Genomic DNA, 8,167 nt, shown 5'->3' with positions numbered 1-8,167 from the left:
TTTCTCCATTGCTTTTCAAGGAGGTTTCCTCCATCACTAGCCTCCCAGACAAGTCTTCTGCGGTCAGCCAGCTAAATACTGCCTCCTCTCTCCTTCCTAAATACCTTGGCAGCTGCTGATACAACTGAAGGCTAAGTAGATGCTGGTACCCTTTTGCTCTGCCTGTTGTCAGTTGCCAGTTTCTTCACTGATCTGTCTTCACTGTTTGTAGCTGGAAGCCACACTGAAGCTTGAAGAACATCTTCCTTATATTGTAAGCCTTATGAGAATGTCCACACTTTGAGCTGGAGGTTTAAATTCCAGCTTGAGGAGACATACCCGCTAGTGCACTAGAAATAGAGTGTAGACACCAGGGCACAAGAGGCAGGAGAGGTCAGCCACTCTGAATGTATACCCATCTGAGACACTAGACACATACACGAAGTGACTAACTCATCCCACCTCCATAACTACACTCTATTTTTAGCACACTATCTCGATCAGAGCTAGAGTGGGTATGTGTTCTCAAGCTGGAAATTACACCTCTAGCTTCAAGTGCAGACATACCCCGTGGTGGTGGCAGCAATAAGGTCCAGGGACAAAAGGTAAAATAGTTTCTACCTTGGGGAAGTTTTAACCTAAGCTGGTAAAAATAAGCTTAGGGGTTTTTTCATGCAGGTCCCCACATCTGTACCCTAGAGTTCAGAGTGGGGAAGGAACCTTGACGCGTGTTCACAACACAGTGCTTACCTAGCACAATGGGTGCCTGGCCTCTAGGCACTACAATAACAACAACGAGGAGGAGGAGGAACTGGATCAACTACAGGCATCTAGCCAGCCTTGAGATAACGCTGAGAAACCCTGGCACCATCAGTGAAGCAAAGGCATCTCTTGCAATCATCACTTAGGATTTTCTCAAATGTAAGATTGTATCTAAAAACAGGAGTTAGCAGTCATGGGCTTCATGGACTGCCTCTGGACAAGTGTTGAGGACAGTGAATAATTAATTATTTTTAATGAAGACACTTTCAACTCTAAGGAGACTGGTTTGCATTGTGAAGTTTAATCTTTTTTCAAAATAGGGATTACAGATTTTTTAAAATGAAAGCTGAGATAAACGCTGGGACCTGAAAATTTCTGCAACAGCAATGTCTGCATTTTTATGGGTCTGTCTTTTCTCTGCTGCATCCCAGTGTTCATGGTGCATCTTCACACTCCATCTAATTGACATCAAAATGACCTTTTATTAAAAGACTGCCAAAACACAAGCAAGGTCCAACAGCCCTGAAAAGGGGTTACAGGATATGAAGTAAATTCAGCCAACCTTGAAGAACAGTTTATTCTGGATTGTGACATGTGAGAATGCCAGACTGACAAAATGATATACAAAGTTCTTGGTTACATGCCAATGTTATAAAAGGTTAAGAACTCAGGACACTGTTTATAAATAAAGTGAGGGCAGGGGGTGGGAGTTTTGAGTGTTGTGTGTTTTGGTCGCATATTTTGTGGACAAATCAGAATGAATAATACAGAAACAAACTGTAAGGGGATAAAATGGATTATGCATAATGCATTCATGTTAGAACCTGGTTGGGTTTTATGCATGTAGACTTTTTATGTGCAATTAGATAGGCAAAACTTGTATTTCACCATTTGGGATAGATAGAATTTGGTAATTAATAACTGGAAGTCCATATTTATTAAGATAGTTAGAGATGGAGATGATCCAGGTGTGTGAAATGCATGAAAAGTTAAGCAATAACAGTTTATATTTTTGGACATGTAATCCTAGCAAACCAAAATTATACTGAAATTACATAGATTAATATTTTCTGTTTCTAACATTTTGTTGTCTCTCACTAGCAGGCATAGTCATATATATAGCTGGTTGAATAGTAAAAGAAAACTGATTCATGAATACTTTTGAAAATGAAATCACTTATCTTGGTTTGCATTATTCAGAGGGTCATCTTATTATTTGCCAGTATTTTGATTACTATCTGATTAGAACACTTTCATAATCCCACAGGATCCACAAAGGATTATTTAAACCATAATTTACTGTGAAAGTTTGATATTTGTTTAAAATAGTTTTTACACCCACATTGCATTGGTGCAAATGACTACATTTCACAATCATAGATTATCAGGCTTGGAAGGGACCTCAGGAGGTCATCTAGTCCAACCTCCTGCTCAAAGCAGGAACAATCCCCAACTAAATCATCCCAGCCAGGGCTTTGTCAAGCCTGACCTTAAAAATCTCTAAGGAAGGAGATTCCACCACCTCCCTGGTGCAAGCTAATGTATATGAGGCTCCACACACACACACACAGTGTAGGTTTGAAAATGCATACACACAGTAAAATAAGATGGTCATATCTGGAAAAAGTATTAGTCAAATAATATTCCATACATTTTGCAACTATTCCTCAAATAAATCATATCACTAATATCTGACCACATGAGCAATAGCATGAATTTAGCAAAGTTCTAATAACTGCAGTATCCATTCCTAATGACCAAGCTTTGTGAATTAGCAAGAAAGTTAACTTACATAACAAAAAGACTGGGAAAATACATTGTGAACACAAGAAAGTAATTGATTTTGACAACTGTAGATCAAACTTTTCTTTTGTAAGCTATTCGATACAGAAGCCATTGCTCACCATATGTCTGTACAGTTGGTAGAAGAACAGGGCCATGATCTAGATGAGGCATCCAGGTGCAATCCTAATACAAATGCTAAATAAGAACAATTTTAATTATTTGTAATACTGTGTGGTATTAAGTATGCAATATGTTTTGTTAAAAAAATAAAGTAATAGAAATAAGGGACCTCACTACATTTCTATAGTGTTAAATCTTTCTGAAAGTTAGGGTGAGACTTCCGGAGGTGGTGGGGCGTTTTTTTTCATATTACCTTCTGAGGTATATGTATAAAGTTATGTACACATAGCACAAACATGCATCCATGTGCTTGTGCACACAAAAACAGCGGGGGTATCTGCACTGAAAGGGGTATGCTTCACTGGATGGGCCATAGCAAAGAGACACGGTTCCCAAACCCATCTCTCTCAGCATGCCAACGTCCAAATGTGGGACACAATAGTTTATTCACGCAGACAACTTAAAATGACGTAGAATTCCTTCCTTTGGTATAAATGACTCTATAACTTCAGTTTCACGATTCTCTATTTCTGAGATAAGTAATTTGTAATAATAAAAAAGTGAGGGACACCAGATTTGTAGGTAATATGGCGACTAAAATGAGTGACATCCATCAAAAGGGGGAAATTGACGAGGGATACAAAAAAGTCCTCAATACAGTTATGGGGAACAGATACAACTAAACTATCCATACAAGGACCCGACCAGACCCTTCTCAATTAGTACAGTGCATTCTCTTATGTTTATGTGACTATGGCAAGAAAATTTGATTTAAAACTCTGTAACAAGAGAATAATTTTACTTAAATTGTCTTGCCTGTTTTGATGGGATGTGTACCACATACAGGCCCTGACTAATTAAGGTGGGCCTGCAAGGCCAGTTGTGTTACCTGGCTGCACCAGAAAGGACAGTATGGAGCCCCGTTCGGCAAGAACAGGATGGTTGATATAAAGAGAGGAAGTTTGTAACAGAATAGGACTGCAGGGAGAGAGTCTACAGCTGCTATCTGGGCACTAGAAGGTGGAGATATCTGGAAAGCACAGGATTGGAGCAAGCTCCTGTGGCAGACCTGACAAAAGGGCAGGAACCCGACCTCTGGGGAGAGCCCAGGGAGTGGTATGGTACAGACCTTGGCTGCTGGCTGCAGGTCCCCTGGATTGGTACCCAGTTCACAGGGAGGGCCTGGGTTTCCCTACCAGCCACTGAGAAGGTAGAATAAAGACCCCTAACATAAGGGGATAAGGATAATTCAGAGCCTGTAGGGATGCAATGACCACTGGGCCCAGAGTCAGGGCTGGAGACCTGACAAAAAGGTCTGGGAATTATTCATTGGACTTTGTTGAACTTTGTTACCCTGAAACGGGAGGACATAAATATTGTGACCTGGCTGGAGGGCCACTTACAGCAAGAGACCCCACAGCAGTGGCAGAGGCAGGGAGTACCAGACTGAACGACTGCTGCTATACCACATTTGGACAGAAGGTGGATTCTAGGGTGAGTGAACCTCCTTCACACCTACTTTTGCCACTTGAGCAGGGCTCGGTCGCTTGGAAAGAGAAAGCAAGGCTTAACATTTTCTAAACATGCATAATTTCTACCGGTTTGAAATCAAAGCCCCAATGGTTTTGTTAAGGCAACATCCTGATTAAAAGAGTTACACTTGTCCTATAAGTGACCAAAATCAATATCAGGAGACCCCATGGACATTCATAATGAACCAACGCTGCTGAAATATCAGGCAGCAAATACTACTAGCAAACGGTTTGAGATAAATTCACAGAGAAAAAAAAGAAAAAAACCCAAACCTAGTGATAAAATTAAGAGTAAATTTGAATGGCGAATAAATCTGAGGAAATTGCAAGCTGCTCGTACACATATGTCACTGATAACTATGTCCCACTCTCTTTCAGTCTATCCTGGAAAAAGCAGGCAAAATGCCAACTGAAGTCAATAGGTGTTTTACCAGCATGAGGAGTTTAAAGTTTGGGCTGTCAGTCTCTTGGCACTCAAGCCTTGGCACATGCATCAATGCAGACTCACTCTCTGTCCCCACACACATACTTCAAAACATAAATGATTAAGAACATTACCCTGATGCTGTGATTTTCATCAGCTTATAATTTTCGCACATGTCCCGACAACCATGCAAACTTTTCACCAGGAGGCTTCTAGACAAATGGCAGCCAGCTGGGAGGGGTTTTGCTGCCAACATTTAATTCTCTAGTTTACTGATTATAACCTGACACTGTACTATTTAAGCACACTCATTATAGAACTCCCATTTGTTCTAGCAGAGTTCCACATATGGGAGGACTGAAGAATGTGATGTCCAAGTTAATTAGTGTCCAAGTAGTACAAAGAGCATTGACGATACAGATTATACATATTCTTTCAGTGAAGTGGGATATGGGTAATTATACACTGCATCTGATTTACAATTAAGAAAAATAGAACCATATTGCTACAAAAAGGCACATGTACCGTAGATTGCAAAACAGATACTCAATTTAGAAAAATGCAAGTAAGTGGTAAAGAGAGAGTTTTCTGAGAAATATTAGTTAGTTTTCAAAAGTTACCATGGAGGACTTTGCTAGGAAATCCTATCCAATATGAGATGCATTAAATTCATGAAAACCACAGTAGCTGCTAATTTGAATTTATGCAAGCTATTTATGAGATACTGTGAATAAACTGTTTACAAAAAAAATAAGGAGAATGCTAATCAATATTTCAACTAAATTTAAAGCATTCCTGGATGCCCCAAGAGATTCTTATATGCCAGAAACATTTTACTGTTAGTCTCTGAATTCTTATGCCCACTAAATTGTCTTTTCCAGTATTTTTTTTCTGCAGTTGAAGAACAGAGTTGATCTAAGAGAGGACACTGATTTTTGTGGCACTGTCCTCTGAGGCAAGAGTAGAATAGACAGCACCATAAGTTTACTTGGACCCATCAATAAATGTTATTCTAAAAGAGAAAATAAAAGTGAAAGGAACACTCAAACCTCGATCAGAACCATTGAGACAATTAATAAAATATAGAAGCCAGATCCCTTTCTGTGCAGAAGGGGATGGGGAAGAGATGCTGTCTAGAGACTACTTGGCCTAATAATGTGTGGAAACAACAAGAAGAATGAGCAGAATCTAAAACCTCGTTTGCTCAGTTAACAAAGACGTTTTCTTGGTAACACTTGGGTTACGGTTGCCAGCTTGGTAACATTTAAAAACCGGGCACTCCACAGGAGGGCCAGAATGTCCCTTGACCCACCTCTCCCCTCCTGAGACCCCACCCATGTCCCACCTCTACCCCTCAAAGCCCTGCTCCTGCCCCACCATCTTCCCTCGAATGTCAAACCCACCTCCTCCTCTGAGGCCCCATCCCATCCACTCCTCTTCCTCTCTCCCCTCCGTCGCTCACTGCTTTCCCACTCGCAGCCCCTGCTGCCTGGGTCAGGAGGGACTTACCTGCGGAGCTGGGGCTGGGAGCTGACACAGGTAGGAGGTGGCCCTGGATGAGTAGGGGCTGGAGTGGGTGATGACGCAGCGACTTCTTGCCTGCCCTGCCCACAGTAAACAGACTTTGGGTGTCCTGTCAGTTGATATGACCAGACCCTGTCAGGTCCCCTTTTCACCCAGAGTTTCCTGTCAAAAACCAGGCACCTGGCCACCCTAACATGGGTAGATAGGAATTAAATTGGCAGATAAAACAACAAAAGCAAAGGGATTAACATGACAGCTTGCAGAGAAAAAGAAACTGAAGAGACAGTGATTAAAGAGATGGAAAGATGCAGGTATGAAAGGATGGAGTGTAAGTGATGCAGGGCCTGAGCCAAACACTGTTAAAATCAATGGAATTCATTCCACTGACTTCAGAGGGGTTTGGATCAGGTCCTTAAAGAGACAACAAAAATAGCACTTCCAAACCTTCATTAAATTTCTGCAAAATTTCTGCTAGCAACTGTGCATCAGGATAATCGAGTGGCCCAACGCGTGTCCAATCTCCTTTTCTCAACTGAAGTTCTGTGAAAGGCAACTTTGCTTTTTCAAACATAGTTGACTAAATTCTTCCTGCAGATGACTGCTTGCAGCTGCTATGGACTTCTGTGAGAGCCATACACAGAATTGCAAGTGCAGAATATGGCTTAAATTGTCTTCAAATTAAAAAAAAAACACCATAAAACAATTAACGATGGTGTGATGCTCATGTCACTCACACCGGTTATAATAAGGAGTAATTCCAGTAGAGTTTTTGGAATGATATTGGTGTAAAAACAGTATGAGAGAAGAATCAGTGCCATGTGCACAAAAGTGGCATTATACAAATAGCTAATAGATAGGCTGAGCAAAGGTTTTGAAGGACCAAGCTCCTCATGGCCTAATTTTCTTTGGGTTTAAAATGTGTTTGCTCTTTGTTCTATTGACAATGGAAAGACATGTTCAGTTCACAGCTGCTGTTGTTTTCTCAGCAAAGCAAAAAGAGACAAATACAGACTTGCTGAAAGCTCAAATTAAAATGAGAGAGAGAGAGAGAGAGAGAGAGAGAGAGAGAGAGATCTACTTTTAGATAAAACTATTTTGGCGTATTTACTTACCTACTAAAGGAAAAGTTCACTGTAAATGATTTGGAAGTAAATATTTTTAAATATTTGGTGGTTTTTTTCCTCTGTATTGACTCTTTAACAAGTTGTTAGACAAAATGTAAACAGATAAATTAGGTAGATAATTCCACAAGTAAAGAAAATACCAAGATAATGACATAATATGAATGAGTGACTCCTGGAGTGGGGCAGGGTTGCTGGCTGGGTTCCCCCCAAACCAGTCATGAGTGGATGGCCCCCTGGAAAGGCAGAGAGGCTGGCTAGGGTCCCCACCTCACTCCCACCACAGAGCAAAAGATTGTGAGGTGAGGGGCGGGAGGTGGGGGATGCTCCAGAGGTGGTAGCAGTAGCAAGAAGAATGTGGCCAGTGAAAAACCAAACCAAACAATAACCCACAATTAAGAGTTGGCAAGATGAGCCCTTGTATAGCAAGAGGGTATGGAGGCTGGGATTTGCCCAGTCAAAAAAGCACAGACATGCCTAGTGTCGAGGCACTGAACACACAGAGGCCTTGACACTAAGTTGGCCTGGCAAGAGGGGCATGCTCTGGGACCAGCTGATGCTTCTCTTGCATTCTTTGGTGTCCAGGAAGCAGCCACCTGAAATGATTATTGTACAGGTGGGTAGAAACTAATTGGGATTTCGTAAGGGGTTAAAAAGAGAGTTATAGGACAAATCCAGGACCTTTTTCTGGGCGTTATTCTCAAATGCTAAAGTGGAGGGTATGGTGAGAAGGCGCCAGGCATCCACGGGTTTACAAGGCCATAAGATATGTGAATCACTAAAAATGGGGAAGATTGGTAATTACTCACAAAATGTAACATATTTGAGTTATTCAGAGATGATGGAGTACAACTCCCTGATTATGGAGAAGATATATTTTAGCCAGTGTTAGGATGGGAATTGTTAAATACGTGGGGACC

At 41.2% G+C, this 8,167-nt stretch overlaps 1 long non-coding RNA gene across 1 annotated transcript; it reads right to left on the bottom strand.

Annotated features, from left to right (window-relative positions):
* Window positions 1-1,023: 1,023 nt before the first annotated feature.
* Window positions 1,024-4,829, bottom strand: LOC140905994 (uncharacterized). Its single transcript, XR_012157021.1, has 3 exons — window positions 4,737-4,829; window positions 2,646-2,721; window positions 1,024-1,199 (listed from the first exon to the last, which is right to left on the bottom strand). It is a non-coding gene; the product is annotated as an uncharacterized LOC140905994 (long non-coding RNA).
* Window positions 4,830-8,167: the final 3,338 nt, after the last annotated feature.

The sequence above is a fragment of the Lepidochelys kempii genome, chromosome 2 (genome assembly GCF_965140285.1).
Source record: "Lepidochelys kempii isolate rLepKem1 chromosome 2, rLepKem1.hap1, whole genome shotgun sequence".
Classification (NCBI taxonomy): Eukaryota; Metazoa; Chordata; order Testudines; family Cheloniidae; genus Lepidochelys; species Lepidochelys kempii.
This window is presented reverse-complemented; position numbering and strand designations above follow the sequence as displayed.